Raw genomic sequence first — 22,810 nt, 5'->3', positions numbered from 1 at the left:
TTTGCTTTCAATGTCCTTCCCTCACAACAATCCACGTTCACCCCTGTTTTCTCAGGATGTCCTCCAAGAACTGCAGTCAGGTTTGACCCAGATTCCCTTGGAGACTTTGCTTTGCCCTGGGACTCAGTGCACATGAAAGTCTGTGTGTGCCTTTTAAGAATAGGGTCTCCCTTTCCCCCAGTCCCGTGGAGCTCTTGCGCACAAGCCCCACTGGCCTTCAGTGCCCACACGTGAGAGTCTGATGTGTGGCTCAGAGTTCTTGCCCCTGTAGCTGAGTCTTTGTGAACCAGTTAGTTTCTAGTCTGTGGAGTTTCCCACCCAGGGGGTATGGGGTTGTTTATATCGTGAAATTGCCCCTCCTACCTCTTGATGTGGCCTCCTCTTTTTCTTCTGGAGTAGGGTATCTTTTTTAAGGTTTCTGGTCCATTTTGGTGAAGAGTGCTCAGTCTTTAGTTGTGAATTTTGTTGTTTTTAGGAGAGAAGTTGAGCTCCAGTCCTTCTACTCTGCCATCTTAATCCTCCCCTTGCAATGCTGGATCTTTAACCCACTGAGCCAGGCCAGGGATCAAATCTGCAGCCTCATGGTTCTTAGTCTGAATCCTTAACCACTAAGCCAGGACGGGAACTCCACATGTTACATTTTAAATTAAATTGTGGGAAGACTGAAACTTTATGATGCTTCCTTTAGCTGGAGTAGGGGGTCCTAAAGGATTCTGAGGCCTGAGGAGGATGTAGCCATTTCTGTGATGCCTAGTTGCTTGTGTGGAAAATCTGAAGCCTGTAATGTTTATGCCACACAGCTTAGCAATAGATTACGCATTGCCTTGGTTAAAAATAGTCTAATGTGTGTGTCCATTCTATTTTGTCCACTAGATCGAGTTTTGAAAGCAACCAAGCCCTTCTTTTGTGTGACAGTCTTGGCGCTTGTTAAGTGTTTAGAATATCCAGCTGCCCTGGTCAAAGCAGATAGATGCCATGGTGAAGCTGGATCTGAGCTAAAGGCCAAGTGCACTGAATTTTGGTGTCCTTCCATGTGGTATTGGCTGTGTGAGCCAGGCCATTACAACTTCTTCTCAATCATATATCATATTGGGTGAACTCAATGAAGTATTTTTTTTTAATTGAAGTATAGTTGATTCACAATGTTGTGTTAGTTTTAGGTATACAGCACAGTGATTCAGTTATATATATATTCTTTATATATAGAATATATATATTCTTTATAAATAGAATATATATATTCTTTTTTCAGATTCTTTCCCCCATAGGTTATTACAAAACACTGAGTATAGGTCCCTGGGCTATACAATAGGATTTTTTTTCTTTTTCTTTTCTTTTTTTTTTTTGCCTTTTTTTTTTTTTTTTTTTTGCTTTTTAGGGCTGCATCTGCAGCATATGGAAGTTTCTAGGCTAAGAGTTGAATCAGAGGTGCAGCTGCTGGCTTACTTCACAGCCACAGCAATGCGGGATCCAAGCTGTGTCTGTGACCTACATCGCAGTTCATGGCAACACTGGATCCTTAACCCATTGAGCGAGGCCAGGGATCAAACCTGCATCCTCATGGATACTAGTTGGGATTCTTAACCTGTTGAGCTGCAATGGGAATGCCTACAGAACAGTCTTGTTTGTTATCTGTTCTATATGTATCAATGAAATCTTAACAAAAACATATGATTTGTTTAAATTAAATCCTTTTAGATGCTAACAGTAGCAAGTAGTCATTAGTGCCAGAGGTTTAATTTGCTTTGAAAACTGGGGGGAAATCCCACGTTTTGATTTCATGGGTAGAATAGCAGTATTCCAGGCGAATTGGGTTTGAGAGCCACTGAGCTTGGCCTTGCTGCTAGGTCATTTGGGTAAGAAGTCAGGTTCTGGCTCTGTCATTCAACTGGTGACTGAGGTGCTATGTGTTCAGCAGGGCCGCTCCTGGGACCAGCAGCCTCAGTTATCACCTGGGAACTTACTCCAGACGCAGGGTCCCAGACCTTTCTCCCACCCACTGAATCATAACTCTGGGGCTGGGGCCCAGGAACCTTTGTTGGACCAAGTTCTCCAGGGTATTCTGATGCACACCCAGGTCTGGGAATCGCTGCCATACAGTTCCTAAGCAGCAAAAACTATTTGGATATGCAGTCTGGTGGCTTGTTTCCCAAAGTAGTCAATTGCGTTGGGTTCTTGTTCTGGTAGCCCAGGCCAAGTTGATAGGGTAAATAATGCTAGATTTCCATTAGTGCTCAGTAATATTGAGTGACAACCCACAGTCTGGATGGATAGGTCCATCCGGCTCACCTCAGACTGGGCTCTGCAAAATGCATGCTCTGGTGGTGACTGGGGGAATCAATTTCAGAACATTTCCTCTGAAGGATGCCTTTGACAATCGTTCTGTCAAGGATAGACTGAGAGGGGAAGGTGTCAGGGAGGAAGGGACTGGAGCAGTGCCAACTCTGGCTGGGGGCCTCACAGAGAGACAGGTTTCTCTGAGGAAAACACAGCAGGTGGCATAAGATGTGGCTGTTTTTCACCTGTTTCTGCTGGCTATATGCTAGCAAAAATGTTTGATGAGCCTTCTTCCAGTTGCAAGGACTTTTTCATTGTAACACTTGAAACAGAGCTCTCTGAGAAACATTTCCTGGTGGAACAAATGTTTCCAACTGAAACAAACTGAGTGTGGAGATAGTATTGACTTTGAGGGAAAAAAGAAGCTTTAAAGGTTTCTGTTCACTTATGCCTTCTCTGGGATGAGGAACATTGCAAGCAGAATAGGGCAGCATTTCTGCTCTGATTGGGGTTACCAGAGGAAGGGGCAGCTGCGGAAGTCTTTCCTGGCAGAGGGCAGAGTCTGTACTAAGGGCTGGAGTCCTTCAGCTCAGGGTCTCTGGAACTGTTTTTATGGCTGGAATTTGTGATCTTTGGGTTGTGTGGAGGGTGATGGAAGAGATTGCTCCCAAGCTACATTCAAAGGACCAAGTTCCATCTTTTAGTATCTCTGAGGGGGTTGTAGGGGGTGCCCCTCCCAGACAGTATGGCCAATCACATAAAACCATAGTTATACCCCATTTTAATTTAAGGTAACTAAAATGAAAAATAAAATAACTTTTAGGAGGTCAGATGTGGGTGGAGGTTGAGATGATTCTGGAGGAGTGTTAGGGAAATATAATTAAAAACAAAATCTCTTCCCAACCCAAGACACCTCTCTGCAAAGACAGAAGAGAAAGAAAACAATTTTGTTAACTGTCAAGTGTTAACAAGCATTAAACCAGAATGTGATGCACATCCCAGGCTGCCTGCAGCAAGGACTGCAAGCTAGTGATTGCAAAGATGGAAAGAAATCTTACTCTTTGATATAGCTAGGCAAATACAATGCATTATATTCATGTCTTGAAGATAAAAAATTGCTCAGTTTGGGAGTTCCCGTCGTGGCGCAGTGGTTAACGAATCCGACTAGGAACCATGAGGTTGCGGGTTCGATCCCTGCCCTTGCTCAGTGGGTTAACGATCCGGCGTTGCCGTGAGCTGTGGTGTAGGTTGCAGACGCGGCTCGGATCCCGCGTTGCTGTGGCTCTGGCGTAGGCTGGTAGCTACAGCTCCGATTCAACCCCTAGCCTGGGAACCTCCATATGCCGCGGGAGCGGCCCAAGAAATAGCAACAACAACAACAACAAAAAAAAAAAAAAAAAAAAAGACAAAAAGACGAAAAAAAAAAAAATTGCTCAGTTTGTCAGGTCTTTACCTCTGGAGGTAGGACTTGCAGTTCGGAGTCTGGTGAAAACTAAAATTAGGGCCACTTCCTTCCAGGAAACTGAGTCATAGAGCTTTATCTTCCTTGATGATTACACTTCAAAGGGGTGGCTCTCACGCATTTGTGAGAAGGCTTATTTAGCCTTTGACCTTATGGGAGCAGCCTTGCTTTTTTGCTCTTTTGAGGGTGGCTGAGGTATCCTGGAAACTGGGCTCTCCCTTAGTTCCTAGGGGCCCTAGCTTCTGATGTAGACATTGACCTCAGACAATTTTCATTTCTCTCTGGCCTTAGGATCCTCATCTGAAGAAAGACCTTGGACTCAAGTTCTGTGATTCCATAACTTGGAGGATCTGCTCCCTTTCCATTTCCCCAGGGTGCTATTTTTCTCTCCCCAGACCCAGAACACCTTGGCCAGGCATTTGTTGTAGCCTAGTTCAGAAATCTAACAATTCATATATATATATGTGCAGATTGTGGAAAGTAACATAATGTCTTTTCTATTAAGGGAAATCTTGGTTACTCCATTTTGCTCCAGTTTCTGCTTAAATGCCTTCCTGTGACCCCACCTCCTCTTTCCCTCTTCTCCCAGTAACAACTTGTTTCAAATTAGCCAATGGAGAAGAATGTGTGCCCTGACCTGACCAATGGGAAGGGGACAGGTACATCATCTGCGTTAGGGATAAACAGGGAGGGTCTTTTCTTCTTTGCGCAGCTTTTGGAGTACCTGTGCCCTTCTGCAGAAGTAAAGAGCCTTGCCTAGATCTCCCGTGTTCATGTGACTTATTTTCCAACACTGATGATCCAAGCCAACAAGATCAAGTTACAAACCATCTTCTGGAGAAGTTGGAATGTGCCTTAGAGATGGGGGGATGGCTTCAGATCTAGGGGCATCTGTTGGCAAGGCCACTTCCTTCTCCCCCAAGACAGAAAGATCTCACAGTATAATTCTGCATCTGACACAATTTGCCTGCCCACTCCCGCAAAGCCTATTTCCTAATACCAGTCTGTGGTAAGGGAAACTACAGTGTTTATTGCAGGGCACCGAGCAAGGAGAATGGGCAGTTTGTGCCCAAAACTCTTGAACACCCTGATGGCTTTCAGGTAAGGGTTTTTAAAGGCAGCTTTAGAGGTGGGGGTGGCAAGATATAGAATCAGCTCCTGGACCTGCTTCTGATTGGTTGATGGTGAGGTAACAGGGTAATGTTTGGGGAATCTCAGTCATCGACCTTCTGGTTCCCACTGGTCTGTGGTTTACATGCTTGTGGTCAGCATGTAGTCACTATCCTCCACCTGGGTCGGGGGGGGGTCTTAGTTTCTGGGGAACAACTCCAAGATTTGCCTCAGATTGTTATCTATACCCCTTCAGGAGGAACTAGGAGTCCTGTGACTCTCTTGTTCTAATCATTAACTGCTTGAGCCTGCTCTTTGGAACTCAGGGAAGGCCTGGGAGATTAAAGGTATTTTTTTCCCCCTACGAACAGGAAATGAGGGACACGGAGGGGATTTTTGAACCTGGGAAGGCCCCACTGGGTCTTTGCTCTTTGCCTCTGGCTCACTCAGCCTTTGCAGATGAATTAACATCACTTAATTTGCCTCCCTCCTTCCCTGGACTTGCTTTTCCTTCAGTCCCTTTGTCTCTTTTCCCCCCTCCAATCATATTCAGGAATAATCTTTGTTTCCTCACCAGTTTAGTCTCTGGGCTTTCTCTTAAGGAAGTGGTAAGGCTTTACATGTGTTTTAGCCCAGACATGTTATGCTTCCTTTAAAGCCCAAGTAAGCTTCCCAAAATGCTTTATCTTGGCCTTATTAAGGTTTTGCTAAGAAACTTGGGGTTTAATAACCGTGTTCATGTACAGAAATTTCCTCTTAGATGTTGCTTCACTTACTTGATCATCCCTCAATTACTGGGTCAGAAAATTGTTTTCTCCGTCCGATTCAGCCCTACTGCAGGAACCTCAGACTTGGCATCTGGGCTCTGCAAGAACTGCATCCAGGCTAGATGGAGATTTGTGAAGCTTCCTAGAGCTCCAAGCTGGTGGTAGGAATTGAGCATCTGACTCTTGACCACAGCAGTGTCAGGAGGCAGTGAGGGGGCATCACTGGAGGATTATGTATTAAGTGAGACAAAAATGTAGAAAGTAGCATTTTCAGACTTTTCCTTCCTGGTCTGCCCTCTTTCCCATCCACATTCATTTGCAGACCAGTGTGTGACCTGTCATCGCTGGTTATCTGCATTCTGGCTTGTCTTGGAGTCTACCTGGTATTAAATGTAGAGAGGACACAGATTGCCCCCCACCCCCACCCCAGTTCCTACATCCTGATGTGGCATGGGAAGAAAGGAAGGGTTTTTTTCTGGGAAGTTGTGGGATCTTGGACAATTCCCCCACAGTGCCAATTTGAGATTCCTCATGTGCTAAATCCAGTTAATGATGTGTCAGCCAGAAGATAGGTGGTGGGGACCAAAGGGGACAGTGACTGTTCTGTACTCAGTGCAGTACTTGGCTCACCGTGGGTGCTCCAGGAATGTGCTTCCACTCCTTTTCTTTAAGAGCTGTCTCTCTCCTGGTTGTACCTGTCAGATGCCCATTCATCCTTGAGAAAGAACGTGATATGCACATAACTCTTGTGGAACCAGAAAGCCCTTCAGTTATTCATAACAATGGTAACTACACATCGCTCGTGCCTTTTCACTTTGAGCAGCCCTTACTCCTGATGATGATTAAGAAAAGAAAGCTTTCGGTATGGTGTAATTTAGAAAGAAGACCCCTTAGACTTGTCTAGTTATGCAAGCTACTGACCACATATGGCTGTTGAAGACTTGAAATGTGGCTAGTAGGACTGAGAAATAGAATTACTGATTTATGTAATTCATCTCAATGTAAATTTAAAACTAGTGTCTCAATTTGGTTATAGGAAATCTTTTTTTTTTTTTTTCCTTTTTATGGCCTCACCTATGGCATATGGAAGTTCCCAGGCTAGGGGTCGAATCTGAGCCACAGCTTCCGGCCTATACCGCAGCCACGGCAACACTGGCTCCCAGCTGCATCTGTGACCTGCGTCACATCTTGTGGCATTGCCAGATCCTTAACCCACTGAGCGAGGCCAGGGATCAAACCTGCATCCTCACAGAGACAACATTGGGTCCTTAACCTGCCACACCAGGAACCCTGGTTATAGGAAATCTTTAAAGTGTGTTTGGAATAACTTGGGTATGTGAATCAGCCTTTTCAGCTATAAATGTTATAAAATCAAAATATAGATCACGCATTTCCAATGAAGATTTAGCATCCAAATTGAGAAATGTGTGGTAAATGTAAAATATATACCAGATTTCAAAGACTTGGGATAAAAGGAAGACAGTAAAATACCTTCTTAATGATTTTTTATATCGATAAAATGTTGAAATGATAATGTTTTGGATATATCAGATTAAATAAACTGTATTACTAAAAGCCAGTTCACCTGTTTCTTTTTACTTCTTTAGCTGTGGCTATTGGAAAATGTAAAATTGCACATATGACTCAAATTTTATTTCTGTTGGATGTTGCTGCCTTAGACCTTGGCATATCAGAAGTGGGCTTAAAGGCTGCAAGGAAGCTGCTGATGCCAGAAGTTCCTAGAGAGAATGATGCTTCCCAGAGTCTTTCTTACTGGCCTGCACATGTAAGGAACAGAGCTGGCCACTTACAAATTCCAAACCATTGGGGCAACCTCCTGATCCTAATACAAGTCCTCCTGGGGGCAAGGAAGGGAGAGTATCTTCCATAAAGGTTGTTACGTTTCAGGAGGAACCTGAATTCTCTGTTTCCTGATAGCTCCCGGGCCTCCTCCTCTCCATCAGGTCTGCTTTCCGAAAGATGGGCCTCCACCAGAGCTCTTCAAGTTTCCTTGTTCATCCAGCTTTGCTTCATTCTGATTTTTTGTTAGGCCTTCCCTGGAAGAACAGGAACACCATTCAACTTTATAAAATTGGGAAAGTCATGGAGTTCCCTGGTGGCTCAGTGGGGTAAAGATCCAGTGTTGTCACCCCTGTGGCCGGGGTCACTGCTGTGGTGTGGGTTCAATGCCTGGCATGAGAATTTCTGCATGCTGCAGGCATGGCCAAAAACATAAACCAATAAAATTGGGAAAGTCAAAACACTGATGCACTTTATAGCAGACATGCTTTAGCCATGTGGTCCACAATTTGATGCATTCACAGTCAAGTTGTGAGCCATAAAGTACTCTGCCAACTAGTTGAATTGCATTTGAAAAGTTTAAAATGTGGGGTTCCCGTCATGGCTGCCTCAGTGGTTGATGAACCCGACTGGTATCCATGAGGACGCAGGTTCGATCCTTGGCCTCGCTCAGTGGGTTAAGGATTGGTATTGCCCTGAGCTGTGGTATGGGTCGCAGGTGTGGCTCGGATCCCAGGTTGCTGCGGCTGTGGTGTAGGCCTGTGGCTATGGCTCCGATTTGACCCCTAGCCTGGGAACCTCCATGTGCCATGGTTGCAGTCGTCAAAAGTCAAAAGACCAAAAAAAAAAAAAAAAAAAAAAAAAGTTTAAAATGCTTTACTTCATTTTTTTTTTTTTTTTGTCTTTTTGTTGTTGTTGTTGTTGCTATTTCTTGGGCCGCTCCAGCGGCATATGGAGGTTCCCAGGCTAGGGGTTGAATCGGAGCTGTAGCCACCGGCCTACGCCAGAGCCACAGCAACGCGGGATCCGAGCCGCGTCTGCAACCTACACCACAGCTCACGGCAACGCCAGATCGTTAACCCACTGAGCAAGGGCAGGGATCGAACCTGCAACCTCATGGTTCCTAGTCAGATTTGTTAACCACTGCGCCACAAGGGGAACTCCTAAAATGCTTTACTTTAAAAGGTAATGACTTTTGAGTTGAATATTTTCAGTAGAATTTCATATCCCTTTGGATGATAATGGTTAACCTGTCCTGACTTAAAAATTCTTTGAGTTTGTATTATTCAGTACAGAAAGCATCCTTTGAGCACCCCTGTATGTAGGATATCCTTTTTGGTGTTTTCTGAGCATAGGTGTTAAATGCTGTCTTGCTTACTGGGAGGCTAACCATGTCTGCATGAGATGGAAAACAGCATAAAGTTGTGTATGAAATTTAAAATGAGCGTTACTCGTTTTAGAGGTTTAGAAGACGGAGTGACCATTGTGGTCAGGGAAGGTTTTAGAACTCATTCTCTGTATCAGACTTGCTTTGCTGGGTGCTTGGGGTTTCTCAATGTAGAGCTTAAGCATCACCTCTGTCCGAGGCAGTGAATCACCTGAGATGATTGTTTTAAGTGCAGATGTCCAGGGGGGGAGGCGAGGCCCCCTAATGACTTTTAGAATCTCCTCCACTCCCTGAATGTACGCACTAATGAGTTCATGATTGCAGATTATTTCTTGTTTAGAACATTGAAAGCCATTAGAGCATAATAACAAGAGTTGGGAGGAGCCCTGGAGGTCTCCAGACTGAAGGTACCAGGAATTCCTTGTTTTGGGTGTTGTCCTCCCACCATTGTCGATCCATTGGTCCTAATCCTTGGCACCCCAGCAGCAACGTAGAAATGCTTTCCGCAGGAAAGCCCCGTGTCCCATCCCCATCCTTCATGCCATCTTTTGTCCAGGTAGTCCCTTTTATTCACCCATGTTCAATGACTCCTCCTATGTGTGGTTTCTGGATTGTTTGCCTTCTCAGTTCTATCCTTTGGCCACTGGTTCTCAACCCTGGCTGAGATACTTGTTCTCAGCCCAGCTGTGGAAACTTGGAAGCTGGCAGTACCTGGACCCTCTCCTAGAGATCGATTTAGAGTCTGGAGTTGAGCGTGGGCCCTGGTCTTTAAAACAAGTATGGAGGAGTTCCCGTCGTGGCGCAGTGGTTAACGAATCCGACTAGGAACCATGAGGTTGCAGGTTCGATTCCTGGCCTTGCTCTTTGGGTTAAGGATCCGGCGTTGCCGTGAGCTGTGGTGTAGGCTGGTGGCTACAGCTCTGATTAGACCCCTAGCCTGGGAACCTCCATATGCCACAGGAGCGGCTCAAGAAAAAGGCAAAAATCCAAAAAAAAAAAAAAAAAAAAAAAGTATGGAAGCACCATCCAGTCAGACAAGCCCACAGACACCTGCCTTTGAGGCCTCCCACATGGTCAGCCCAGGGACGAGCAGCATGGGGCGAGGGGTGAGGAGTTGTTCTGATATAGCCCAGAATCATATTAGCTCTTAGGAAGTCCTCAGAGGGGTATGGCCTGTGTGTCTCGTGGTCACCAGAGCCCAGTCCCTGTATCTGTAGGTGCCCTGTATATGCATCTGAATGAATGGATGGTTGTTGAAATCACAGATCTTTTCCCTATGAACTGCCAGTAATAATTAGATATCCCCCATCTATATTGATGTCATTCTTTTTTAAGACATCAGATTCAGGACTTTAATGGACTCTAACTTTCACTTGGTACCATCCCTCTTTGCCACAGCTGACCTAAATGGTAATTGTTACCTGGTTGTTATCTGAGTAGAATGGTTGGAAGCATTTGAGCAAAGACTTTGAGCCCCACCACCTGGATTTGAATCCTGGTTCTAGTGCCACAACTTGCTGTAAGTCATGAAATTCATAACTGTCCATGCCTTACTTCCCTCATCTGTCTGATGCGGATAATAACAGCTACCAGCCCCAGGGGGTTGGAGTGGGATTGAACCAGAATGTGCACGTGAGGCACTGGGCATCAGGCCTGGCTGAGCACATGCTCCCTGATTGTTTCTCTTAAGCCTAAAGATGATAGAGACAAACTTTATGCTGAGGTTTGCTGTGCCTTGCGTTCCCCTACTGATGCCCATGGCTTGGGCGCCTCCTCTGGGAGGTGGCTGTTAGTGTGTGTGGCTGTAGGAAAGACTGGAAGTGGGAAGACCCAGGCAGCTTTGGTCATGTCTTTTTCTGAGTGAGGTCTGCAGCGGGTGGGAGAAGTGGGTCTGGCTGCAGATGGCGGGGAGCCGTCCTCGCACAGCTACTACAGCTAGGTCTCCTTCAGCTGTGTAGTTGGCTTCCTCCTGGGGACCAGTCAGTGAGTCTCAATTTTGACTGCTAATTTGGCTCACCTGGGCGCTTTTAAACCACACCAGTGCCCATTCTCCACCCCAAGCCCCACCCCACCCCCGTCATGGGTTTCATCTGTAACACCCTTGCAGCCCAAGCATCCCTAGTTGTCCTACACCAGCCCCAGCTGATGTTAATGAGCAACCAGGGCTAAGTACCCGTGGGGGCAGAAAGCTCAGGACCTCCGGGCGTGGTCTCCTTACGTGGTGTTCTGAGCTCTGTGCATCCACCTAGCAGCCTGGTCTGTCCTTTTCACTCATGGAGACCCTTGGCCTCATCTCACAGTGGAGGTAAAGTGGCACTGACTTTGTTGGTAACTGGCCATGAAATAAACCCATCTTAGCATCCCAGAGACTGGGTGGGTTTTTATGAGAGCATTTGGTTTCTTGCGGATGCCGGCTAGCATTCAGTGGTTTCCATTCATCAGTTCTGTGATTTAGGGAGTAAATCATCCTTCTTTGATATTCATCGCCTCCCATAGATAGGACATATCTGGGCTTTGTTGTATAAGTTGTGTGAGAGCTTTTCCACCGGCTGGAAAAACCTCATGGAAGTTCTGGTACACCACAACTCGAGTCTAGCCTACCTGCCTTCTTTCTACAGGACCCACTTGGTGTGTAGCTTTTGTTGCATTGCTTTTAGTGATAGTTGCTGCAGTTAACTTACCATCCCTGTTTTGGGGATGAACTACTCATTGCCCCCTGTATAATAAATCGTTTGTAGAGAGCCTTCAGGCCAGACCTGTATTAGAATTGTTGGAAGGCATTAAAACCATTGATGCTTTGTTTCTGTCTTGAATTTCCATCTCAGGCCACCCGACCAGTTAAAACCATGTTTTTACTGGGTGAGGGTGAGGAGAGTTGGTTGAGGGAATTGCCTTTCCCCAGTGTGTGGGAGGCCACGCAACATGACCCAGCAAGATGCATTTACCTGAAAGTGTTGATCCTAGAACTTGGCTGGTAAAGGCCTTGGAGAAGCTGGTGATGTGTCTGATAAGTGACTGACTTCTGCTGTCACTTGCGTGTTCCTTCCAGGCCTTTGTGTTGTGCTGTCAAGTGCCTGTATCATGGCTTAGGTTAGGGGAAAGGTGAAGGCAGCAACAGTTCACCTTTCTTCTTGTCCCCTTTTGAGTTTGCCGTTTTCTCAAGCATTTACTAGGCCCTGTACCTCAGGAGAGGCAGAGAAACAAAGCCCTTGCTGCTCTCTTGGGGCCCTGGCCCAGTCTGAAGCTGGGTAGGTACCTCAGTGCCTAGGCTGTAACTGGAAGGGGAGGTGGGCAGGGTCTGGGAGAGTGGGGGGGCACCTGCTGTGGGAAGGGATTGGGATGGAAGGAGAAGAAGCAATGTGGACAAGAGCCTTTCAGATCTCAGTCTGGACAGGGCAGTGTGTTCTTTTTATGATAATGGGCACTGAGGCTCAGAGGTGGACATTTGTATAACTCTTGAGGTCATTGGTGTCATTGGACAGGGGTGCTGGGAACAAGCTGGTCCTTTAGTCTTGTCTGTCTGCTATGGTTTCCAGTTGGTCTGCAGTGAGTGTGTGCATTTTAATTCCTTCAGCAGACATTTTTCTGGGAGGCCCTGCTTTGCGGTGAGTGTTGGGGACGCAGAGCTGAGCACAGTGCCAGCCCTTCAGGGCCTGGGAGCATCTGGGTCAGAAATGTCTTGTGTGCTTGGTAAACAGAAGATTCTTCTGTCTCATCCTGAGCTACTAAATCTGCTTTTTTTTTTTTTTTTTTTTTTTTGTCTTTTTTTTGTCTTTTTGTCTTTTCTAGGGCTGCACCCCCAGCATATGGAGGTTCCCAGGCTAGGGGTCTAATTGGAGCTGTCGCCACTGGCCTATGCCACAGCCACAGCCATGTGGGATCTGAGCTGCATCTGAGACTTACACCACAGCTCACGGCAATGCCGGATCCTTAACTCACTCAGGCCAGGGATCGAACCCGCAACCTCATGGTTCCTAGTTGGATTCCTCAACCACTGAGCCACGACAGGAACTCCTAAGTCTGCATTTTTAGCAAGCCTCCCAGACACCACATCTACATTCTTACCATAGGGTTGGAAAGGCCGGCTCTGTCTGGGGGGTGTTGCCACCTTTTGGGTGAGAAATACTAGGGACCTGGATTGGATGGTGGCAAAAGGGCTAGAGGAGGGAGAGAAGGGACTAATTCAGAGGGTCTTGGTGAGGCAGAGCTGATGGAAAGGGGGAGTGAGTGGAGGTGTGGAGCAGGACCCGAGGCTGTTGGTGTGGGGGAGGGGAGGGCTCCAGGCCCCTTGAGGGCTCGGCCGCTTGTTTCCCACAGGTATTAGGAATTAGGGGTCTGGCGAGCAGGGCTGGGAAAGTGTGCAGCTCCCAGGAACTATGTGTGTGTGGGGGTGGCGGGGAGGTCTGCTCTGATTTATGGCTGGGGGCATAAAAAGATCTGTGTGGCTTTTAGCCTCTGTGGCCAGGCTTCTTATACTTTGCCCTTGTGGTAGCCCCCCTTCTGAGGTATGTCTATTCCTTTCTTTACTATTTAGGGTCTCACCCGAGGCATATGGAAGTTCCCTGGCTAGGGGCTGAATTGGAGCTCAGGTGTGGGCCTATGTCACAGTCATAGCAACACAGAATCTGAGCCACATCTGGACCTACACCACAGCTTGCAGAAATGCTGGCTCCTCTACCCAGGGATTGAACCTGCATCCTTATAGAGACTACGTTGGGTCCTTAACCCACTAAGCCACAGTGGGAACTCCTGATACCATTTACATCATGAGTGCTTTGGGGTGAGTCCCCCTCCCCAGTTGGAGCTTGAAGGAAGAGACAGTGGAAGGGAATGTTGAGGTGAGAGGCTGGCGAAACTTGGCCATGGCCTAGTTGGAGGGGGGTGGGCCCTTTACTCCCTAGCTCCCCTCTTCAGCAGGCCCAGCCTTGTGGGTACCAAGGTGTCCCAGAGGTGCCTGCCCCACTGCTCACTCTGAGCCCTTTGCTGCCAGTCTTACATTTATTTGATTTGACGCAGGGTTCCTTCACCTTGGCACGGTTGACATTTTGAGCTGATGGGTTCTACTTGCGGGAGGGAGACTGTCTTGTGCATTTGTGTAGGATGTTTAGCATCCATGACCTCAGCTCACTAGATGGTGGTGGCACCCTCCTCCCTCAGTTGTCATAGCCAAAACATCTTGACCCATTGTCAAACATCCCATGGGGGTCAGAGTGGGCAAAATCTCCCCAGTTGGGAACCACCAACTCAACCTGCTTTGAGTCCTCTTTCCATTCTGGGCACTAAGGTGGACCAATGAATAAACCCAGCCCTGCTCCCTTGCCAACAGAAGCTGGAAATCTGGGGTGCAGGAACAGTGTCAAGGAGGCAGATCATAGGCCTCCAGAAGGGGTGAAACAGTTTGGAGTCCTGCCTCAATGGGTGTTTGTTTGTCTGCAGTTGTTTCCTCTGACTGCTCCATCCTAAAACTGGATTCAAGGCATGGTGTTGCTGTGGAGGTTGGGGTTTTTTGCTGGTGTTTCTGAAACTCAGTCTCTGTCCACGTGGAGACAGAGTTTTGGGTGAAAGAGGAAAAAAAAAGTTTGTTGCTTTGCCCGGCAAAGGAGGCCACAACAGGCTAATGCCCTAAAGACTGTGCTTTGGGAGAGAATAGGAAGTGGTTTTACAGTTTGGGAGTAGGTAAGGGTTAGGGAGCAAGCTTTCATTGTTCTTCACAGTTGGTGTTTACTGGCCCTAGGATTGGTTCTGGTGGTCCTCCTCTCTGGTTTTCATTTGTTGGGGGTTTTAGTTCTGCAGAAGATCTCAAAGATGTTGTTATGTAAATTTCTTGAAGAGGATTTGTGACCCTGCCCTAAGGCTGCACTTTTGTTTCTTGACTGCTCCTTTGCATCCCCTCCCTCTGCTGATTAGAAACTGTTTGAACCTGCCCTTTGGAGCTCAGGGAAGGTCGTGGGGGCTGAAGCTTACTTCTTAAAAACAAGAAATGGGGGACACAGAGAAGGCTCGTGCCCAGGAGCCCCACAGGGCCCTGCAGGGTTTCCCTGGTGCTGGTTTTTTCTTTTCTTTTTTTAGGGCTGCACCCGTGGCACATGGAAGTTCCCTGGATAGGGTCGAATCAGAGCTACAGCTGCCGGCCTACACCATAGCCACAGCAGTGCGGGATCAGAGCCACTTCTGCAACCTACAACGGAGCTCACAGCAGTGCTGGATCCTTAACCCACTGATCGAGGCCAGGGATCAAACCCGTGTCCTCAAGGACACCAGTCAGATTTGTTTCCCCTGAGCCATGATGGGAACTCTGTGGTGCCTGTTTTTTTTTTTTTTTAAAGAACAATTTTTGCTGCTACACTCACAAAACAAGTCTTGCCTCCCTTTTTTCTGTTTCTTCCTCTCTCTCTCTTTTTGGCAGTGTGGCCAGATTGAAAGTCTGCACCAAACCTTGGGCTGGGGTGGAGGTGGGGTCTCCCAGCAGAAACCTACACTTGGTGTCACCCCCTTAAGCACAGCTTTTGTGTACATCAAAGATCCTGCTGCCTCCCATTGTCCTCGAAGGCTGTGGTCTCAGAGGAGTCTCTGACCTGCAGATTGGGTCAGACCTTCCTTGCCTCTGAACAAGGCCTTTGGGATCCAGATCCCTAGTGATCCAGCTCTGCGTGCAAGACCGCACCCTGGCAGTTTGCCCTTCCTGCCCGCACCCTGGCAGTTTGCCCTTCCTGCCCTCTTGAACAGCCAGAGGACAAGTGAATTGGATCTCAGCTTTGGGGCCTCCTCCTTGGGAGTCTCTCTGACTTGCCATCTTGGTGCCATTTTCAATCACTTTTAGAATTTCCTCAAAACTCTTTAGGGAACATTTTCAGGGCTTGGCCCAATGCTGAGTACTTGGGGAGGCATCATTTAAATCTTTGTGGGATGATTGACCCTTGTGTTATCCCCTTGCTGCCATGTGACCTTGGCTTCTGAAGGGAGGATTCATGAGGCTTGCAAGTGAGACATCAGAACCTCAGCCTCTTTTTCTTGGATATTCATCCTCATCCCCTCCCCTCCTTTGCCCCTGGTCCCATTCCATTGCTCTCTGCTTTCTTCAAATGCATTTTCACAGTCCACTCCTGAGAGGGTGAGGGATTCATTTATTTGTTGGAAGATAAATTAATGTTTAATAATTTAGAATGTTCCTTTTCCTTCATAGATTTGCAGGTTTACAAAGGATTTCAGGAATTACGTGGAGGAGTGATGGGAGGGGCGTGGTGGGGAGAGGAAGTCACAGCTGCCTTGTGGTGGCATTAAGTCTAGTGAGAGCTAACCTGCAGCTTGAGTTGGGTTGATGGAACAGTAGAGGCTTATACCCAGAAACACTTTCTGTTTGTTTGTCTTTGTGGATGCACAGACATTGCCTTCTTCATAAGGTTTCTGTGGCCTGTGTTTAATGTAGGCAGAATGTTTGTGTGTCTAGGATTTATTTTAAGAACAGCCGTAGGAGCAGGGTTGTAAACTTGGTTCAAGAAAGATAGCACGCAAACCTACCTGCCTTGACTGCTGGCCATCCCAAGGGCAATTTCACCCCTTGCCCACTCTAGCCAGAGTGGGCGGCTTCAGTTTGGTTTTCCTTATTGTAGTAGAATCTCTTTAGATTCTTTCCCACTACTGAACATGCTACTGAGAAGAGAAAAGGCTTTTGAAAAGAATTGTGTTCCTTTCTCCAAAAGGACAGCGTGTGGAAGCTATTGGGTACCTCTGGGAATGGCAGTTGAGTGTTGATGAGTGTGACAGGTGTTGTATGTCATTTGTTAAGTTGCAAGTATGGGAATTCCAGGAGTACCACTTTGTCTTGTAGGTAAGATTATCATGTGTCCCTTAAGTTAATAGTAATACAGATTTAGCATATAATGATTCTTGATCCTGGCTGCTCTTCCAGAATCACCTGGGGGAGCTTTGAAAATGCAAACCTAACTAGATTCAGTGAAGTGGAGCCTGTCTGGGTGGGACCGGGACCCTATTCTTCATAGTCTTCCGGGGAGACTATGGGTACTGGAATAGCTTGCACAAGGCAACCTGCCTTTGTTGCTCTGGCCTGGGGATCAGGGTGAGTCCTGAATATCCCTCGAAGGGTGTGGTTGTTGTAGTGGGATTATCCTAGGAAGGCAGTGGAGAAGATGCCTGGTTGCAGCAAACTGAGGGGTGGGCGTGATGGTTCTTGCCCGGGGTCATCTGCATAGCTGTGCTGGGAAGCCAGGAGGGTTAACTGATTAATTGGTGTGAAAACACCCAACCATTCCATTCAGTTGCTTTAAAAAGAGTTCCCATCATGGCTCAGTGGTTAACGAATCCGACTAGGAACCATGAGGTTGCAGGTTTGATCCCTGGCCTTGCTCAGTGGGTTAAGGATCTGGCATTGCCGTGACCTGTGGTATAGGTTGCAGATGCGGCGGTGTAGACCCCTAGCCTGGGAACCTCCATATGCCATGGGTATGGCCCTAGAAAAGACAGAAAGACAAGGAAGAAAAAATAAAATTTGAAGTCTTAGAGTTGATAGGAAGCACGTGTTAAAATTGTATTAGCCCACACCCACGTTGTGGTTTCTGGCATGGCTTCACTAAGAATAGTTCCTTGCCCCTCCTCACTCTAGACCTATCATGATTATACAGGGTATGGTTATCCTTGAATTTTTGGCTGCCAGGTTCATGGTTCAGGGGGAACTTCACTCTGGTCAGTGTATAGAAATAGCAGTGACCATCAGAGATGTTAGAGAAAGGAAGGAGCTTGGAAGTTGTCTTGAGGAACTCCAACAGCTAGAATTAGTTTTGGGGGTAGAAGCTGGAAGGTGTTATGGTTACCTCCTGGTTAAGGTACACAGGATGATTTGGTCATTAATATTTTATGAATTCCTAAAACCTTGGGCACGCCTGTATCAGAAACTCTAGAAATAATCTAGAAGCAAACACAACTGAATGCTGGTGTATCCATACCTCTGTTCAACTTACTTGGCAAGGATGATTCCAGACAATAAAACTGAAATTTTCCCAGGAAGGATTTTATCCTTTCATTGTAGAAGTGATCTAAGATCACTGGTTAGGATTTCCACATAGTTTATAAATGCAGAAATTTTCTGAAACTTCATCTAGACTGAAAAATTTTGAGTTTATGATAATTCTAACTTAGTGATACCTTAAAAAGCTTATTTACTCTGGTCTTCAAGTTTTTTTGATTATATAAAAGTGTAGGTGTTTTTTAAAAACTGAAGTATTATTGGTATATAATATTATATAAATTATAGATGTACAGTATAGTTACTGACAATTTTAAAGGTTATATTCCACTAATAGTACAAAGTATTTGCTCTGTTCCCTGTTGTACAATATATACTTGTAGCTTATTTTATGCCTAATAGTTTGTACCTCTTAATCCCTTCTCCTTATATTACTCCTCCCCTTTCTCTCCTCCCACTGGCAACCACTGGTTTGTTTTCTATATCTGTGAGTCTGCTTCTTTTTTGTTATATTCACTAGTTTGTTATATATATATATATATATATATATATATATATATATATATATATTTTGTCTTTTTTAGGGCCGCACTCTCTGCATATGGAGGTTCCCAGGCTAGGGGTCTAATTGGAGCTACAGCTGCCAGCCTACGCCACAGCCACAGCAGCGTGGGATCCGAGCCATGTCTACAACCTACCCCACAGCTCACGGCAATGCCGGATCCTTAACCCACTGAGCGAGGCCAGGGATTGAACCCACAACCTCATGGTTCCTAGTCGGATTCGTTAACCACTGAGCCATGACAGGAACTCCACTAGTTTGTTAGATTTTTAGATTCCAGATAAAAGTGATATCACACAGTATTTGTCCTTCTCTGTCTGATATTTCACTTAGCATAATGCCCTCCAAATCCATCCATGTGCTGCAAGTGGCAAAATTTCATTCTTTTTTTATTTGCAATACTGTGTGTGTATAAGTATGTGTGTATATACACATACCATAGTAACTTCTTTATCCATATTCATCTTTTGATGGTCATGAAGCATCTTATGTTGCTCCCATTTCTTGGCTATTGTAAATAATGCTGCTGTGAACATTGGGATGTATGTATCTTCAAATTAGTGGTTTTTTTTTTTTTTTTAATGCATACTCAGGAGTGGAATTGCTGGCTCAAATGGTAGGTCTATTTATAGTTTTTTTGAGAACGCTCCATACTGTTTTCCATAGTGGTTAAACCAATTTGCATTCCTGTCAACAGCCTACAAGGGTTCCCTTTGCTCTGCATCCTCAACAACAACATTTGTTATTGGTGTTCTAAAAGTGTATAGGTTTAAAAAAGGAAAAATTAGGCATCTGTTAGTCATAAGTATTTACATATTTGGACTACTTTTAGTAGCTTTCTAGCATAAGCAATAACTGATGCTATTGGTGTTTTTAAAGGGAAACAATTCCATTACAGTTTAAATGGACGTTGGGGAACATACCATGTCTGGAAAGTTAAACAACTATTTTGTCTCTTTAAGTGGAGAGCAAATTTGTGTGAGTTTGAAAACCATATACTTGTTTTATTGGGTCAATTTAAAACAGAAAGACTAGCAAAACCAACTCTACAACTGCCATTTCCTGTCCAAGCTCTCTGGGTCTAGGGAATGTTGACCCCAATTAGGACTCTAGCTTTTATTTTCTCTCCTGGATTTTTGTCTTCTAAATAGCACTTAATCTGGGTTACTTATGGGTGAGCAGTTTGTTGTTGGGAAGTTTCACACTTGTGTGAGTTAATAATTTGCATCCACATTTTTGGGCACAGTAGCTTTGCTTCTGCAGGAGATGAGGTGAGTGTTGGAGAGAACCCATCCTACTGTCAGAGACTCAGTTGATGGAGCTAATCAGTGTTCTGAGTGTGTACTGGTGCCCTGCCTTTTATATAGACTCATGTGGATGTGAACATAGTATAAAATATGGCTCAATACTTAGAATCAAGCAGCCAGATTGTTAGACGGAGGCAGCAATTTCAAGGTAATGAAGGAGCATGAATAATTCAGAATAAATTTCTTGGGACAGTTACTGAGTGATAAACTATTTTAGCCAGGGAAGAGAGTAATTTTTCCTGAAGTCTCGAAGGCTTTCTAGAGGAGGTGGGAAAATGAGGGAAAAACATCTTTTCTTTCAACTCTTCCCAAGATGATAGTGGTAATTTGGATTATAAATTGCAAGGGAGGAGCCAAGAGACTGGATACCTGGCTCTGGATTCTTTTTTGTTTTGTTTTTTTTTTTTTGTTTTTGTCTTTTGTCTTTTTGTTGTTGTTGCTATTTCTTGGGCCGCTCCTGCGGCATATGGAGGTTCCCAGGCTAGGGGTTGAATTGGAGCTGTAGCCACCGGCCTATGCCAGAGCCACAGCAACGCGGGATCCGAGCCGCGTCTGCAACCTACACCACAGCTCACGGCAACGCCGGATCGTTAACCCACTGAGCAAGGGCAGGGACCGAACCCGCAACCTCATGGTTCCTAGTCGGATTCGTTAACCACTGTGCCACGACGGGAACTCCTGGCTCTGCCTTCTTGTTGAGAAATAATGACCTTGAGATGCTGTGGCACCCCAGGCCTACAAAATGCCCTTGAACAGGTCAGCATCTTCTCTATGGGGCTTAAGCAGAGGACTTTGCCTACTCAGAGTGTCCCTGAGCCCTGGTCACAACCTGAGGGGACACGTGGTGGTGAACACTCAGCTTTCCACCTTGGATGAGGGACTTATATATACAGTTACAGTGGAAAAAAAGACCTAGTTCAGTAGCATTAGGTGTTTGAATTGGAGATCAGAGCAGCACAGCCCTATGGGGAAATGCCTCGTTAAGCCCCAACACCCTCCCCTACATACTTTTGGATATAATTTGACCGCACACTGACATATTAAACATGAAATTAGGTAATTACATAATGAGGCAATTGGAACATGTGCCATAGCCTCAGGACACCAAAACAACCCCCTCCGAGGCTGAGTAACTACAACTGTGGCTGTACTACTTACTTGGTTTCTCAGGGTTTATGCCTGGAAGGACCACATGTCGTCTCAGACTCTGGAATTTTGAAACCAAACATTGACAAGTGGCTTGTTTGAGTTTGGTGGTTCAAGTTTGGATGCTAAAGGGATCTTAAGAACTCAGCAAATTTATGCAGCTTTCTTGAGCCTTCCCCATTTGGGAGAAGGTGCAAAGAGGAGAAAGGGAACATGGCATCTGTGGGTCTTTATGTACAGAAATAGAAAAAATGAGCAACTTGGAGAATGGGAGACCTGAAACCATGCACATCCACCTCTATGCCCCTCATCCCCAGCTTTGTTGTTCATGTTTTTTGGATTTCATTTCTGCTGGACACAATGTTTGGGATAGGAATGCATAGGAGATAAAGCTATCTTGGCCTCAGACCCTGAGCATGGCCCCAACCACATCCTCTGTTGTGCATCAGTGGGACACGTAGGGAGCATCCCCACAATGGGACATGTTGCTCTTTTAGCTCCAGATGGTCAGGTAACAAATTCACTTGTGATTCAGAGTCATTCTGCTGTAATAGTAGCTGGGCTGTGTGTGTGTGTGTGAGTAATTAAATTTTTAAATACTGTGCTTTTATTAGACTTTAAATAAGAGAAAATCTCTAGAAAAGAAGTACAGTAAACATGATGGGAAAATTAATCCTCCACTTGAAGAGAAAATGACTTGGTGTGACAGTGGGAAAAACAAGGCTCAGTCAGTTTTTAAGAGAAGTGTTTGTGAGTTGTGGAGAGCTAGGATTGAATAAATGAATTTGTGAGTGGATTTCTTTTTTCTTTTCTTTTCTTTTTTTTTTTTTTTTTTTTTTGTCTTTTTAGGGCCGCACCCATGGCACATGGAGGTTCCCAGGCTAGGGGTCTAATCAGAGCTATTGCTGCCGGCCTAAGCCAGAGCCACAGCAATGCCAGATCTGTGACCTACACCACAGCTCAGGGCAACGCTGGATCCCTAACCCACTGGGTGAGGACAGGGACTGAACCCCCAACCTCATGGTTCCTAGTCGGATTTGTTTCCACTGCGCCACGACGGGAACTCCATGAGTGGATTTCTTAATCTGTGTACATGAAAATTGGCCTGAGATGTTTGTTTACTTTCTTGCCCCATATTTCTGGAAAACTTGTTTTTTTCAAAGATAAATTTTACTCATTGATCCATTATTTACTGAGCAACTTCTATGTACCATTCAACATGTTTCAGCTACCTTGGTTTGGAAGTATAGAGGGTACCATAATCATGTACCATCTATGTATGAGAATGTGTGAGAGCACTTTCAAAAACATGCAGAAGCATGCTAATGTGTGTTAGGTGTTCTGTATTTGATTCTTTTTACTCTTAAATGTTGGAGAGTTTTAGGTTTTTAGAGTCGAGGGAACTACAGAAGGTGTTTTATGAGCTCTGACTAGGTTGCTGACGACACTAGACGTCCTTTAGTGAATTTGAATACTTATATTTAAGACTACTACTTGGCCATGACTAATTTAAATTCCTTTAGGTTATTCACTGAAATGTATGTTTACAAAATACTTGTGCCTCTTGTGAAACTTGCTGACTCCAGAGATGGCTCACAATTGGCAGGGGACAGAGAAGTGTCTGCACTTTAGCTTACTAAGCGCCAAGGAGAAGCCCTTGCCAGGCAGCATTTTCTTGTCCAGATGTGTTTGACATAATTTCTGAAATAGACTACAGCTTAGGTCACTTGGTTTCTATTTTAGAATTATGCTGAAAGAGGCATTGGGAAACCAGCCCCAAGTAGAGGGGCAGAGGTGGGGAGATGTGTCTCGACCTTAGGGGCCTCCGCCCAAACACCCGGGGGACTTAAATGTCAAGGATAAACAGTGCTTTTTTCTGAGAAAAAGGCTGCAGCTCTGAAAAGGCTCTGGCTGGGCAGTTCATTCAAAGTCTGTCACCTGTAGCTGTCAGCCACAGGGACCCAGGGAACAACCTGGCACAGAAGCCTGAGGCTTTTGCTTTATAACTTCTT

The 22,810-nt window shown here is 45.6% G+C and overlaps 1 protein-coding gene across 10 annotated transcripts in view; it reads left to right on the top strand.

Moving 5' to 3' along the window:
• TLN2 (talin 2) overlaps positions 1-22,810 on the top strand; it is a 472,001-nt gene that overhangs the window by 29,969 nt on the left and 419,222 nt on the right. The window contains exon 1 of one of the 10 annotated variants that reach the window (XM_021094269.1): positions 10,958-11,108. The exons of the other annotated variants lie outside the window; for them this stretch is intronic. The gene's annotated coding sequence lies outside the window, so the exon portion shown is untranslated. Of the gene's footprint in view, positions 1-10,957; positions 11,109-22,810 lie in introns of those variants that run through there. 10 annotated transcript variants of the gene reach the window in all.

The sequence above is a fragment of the Sus scrofa genome, chromosome 1, assembly GCF_000003025.6.
Source record: "Sus scrofa isolate TJ Tabasco breed Duroc chromosome 1, Sscrofa11.1, whole genome shotgun sequence".
Lineage (NCBI taxonomy): Eukaryota > Metazoa > Chordata > Mammalia > Artiodactyla > Suidae > Sus > Sus scrofa.
Note: the sequence above shows the minus strand (reverse complement) of the source record. Positions and strands in the feature narration are given on the sequence as shown.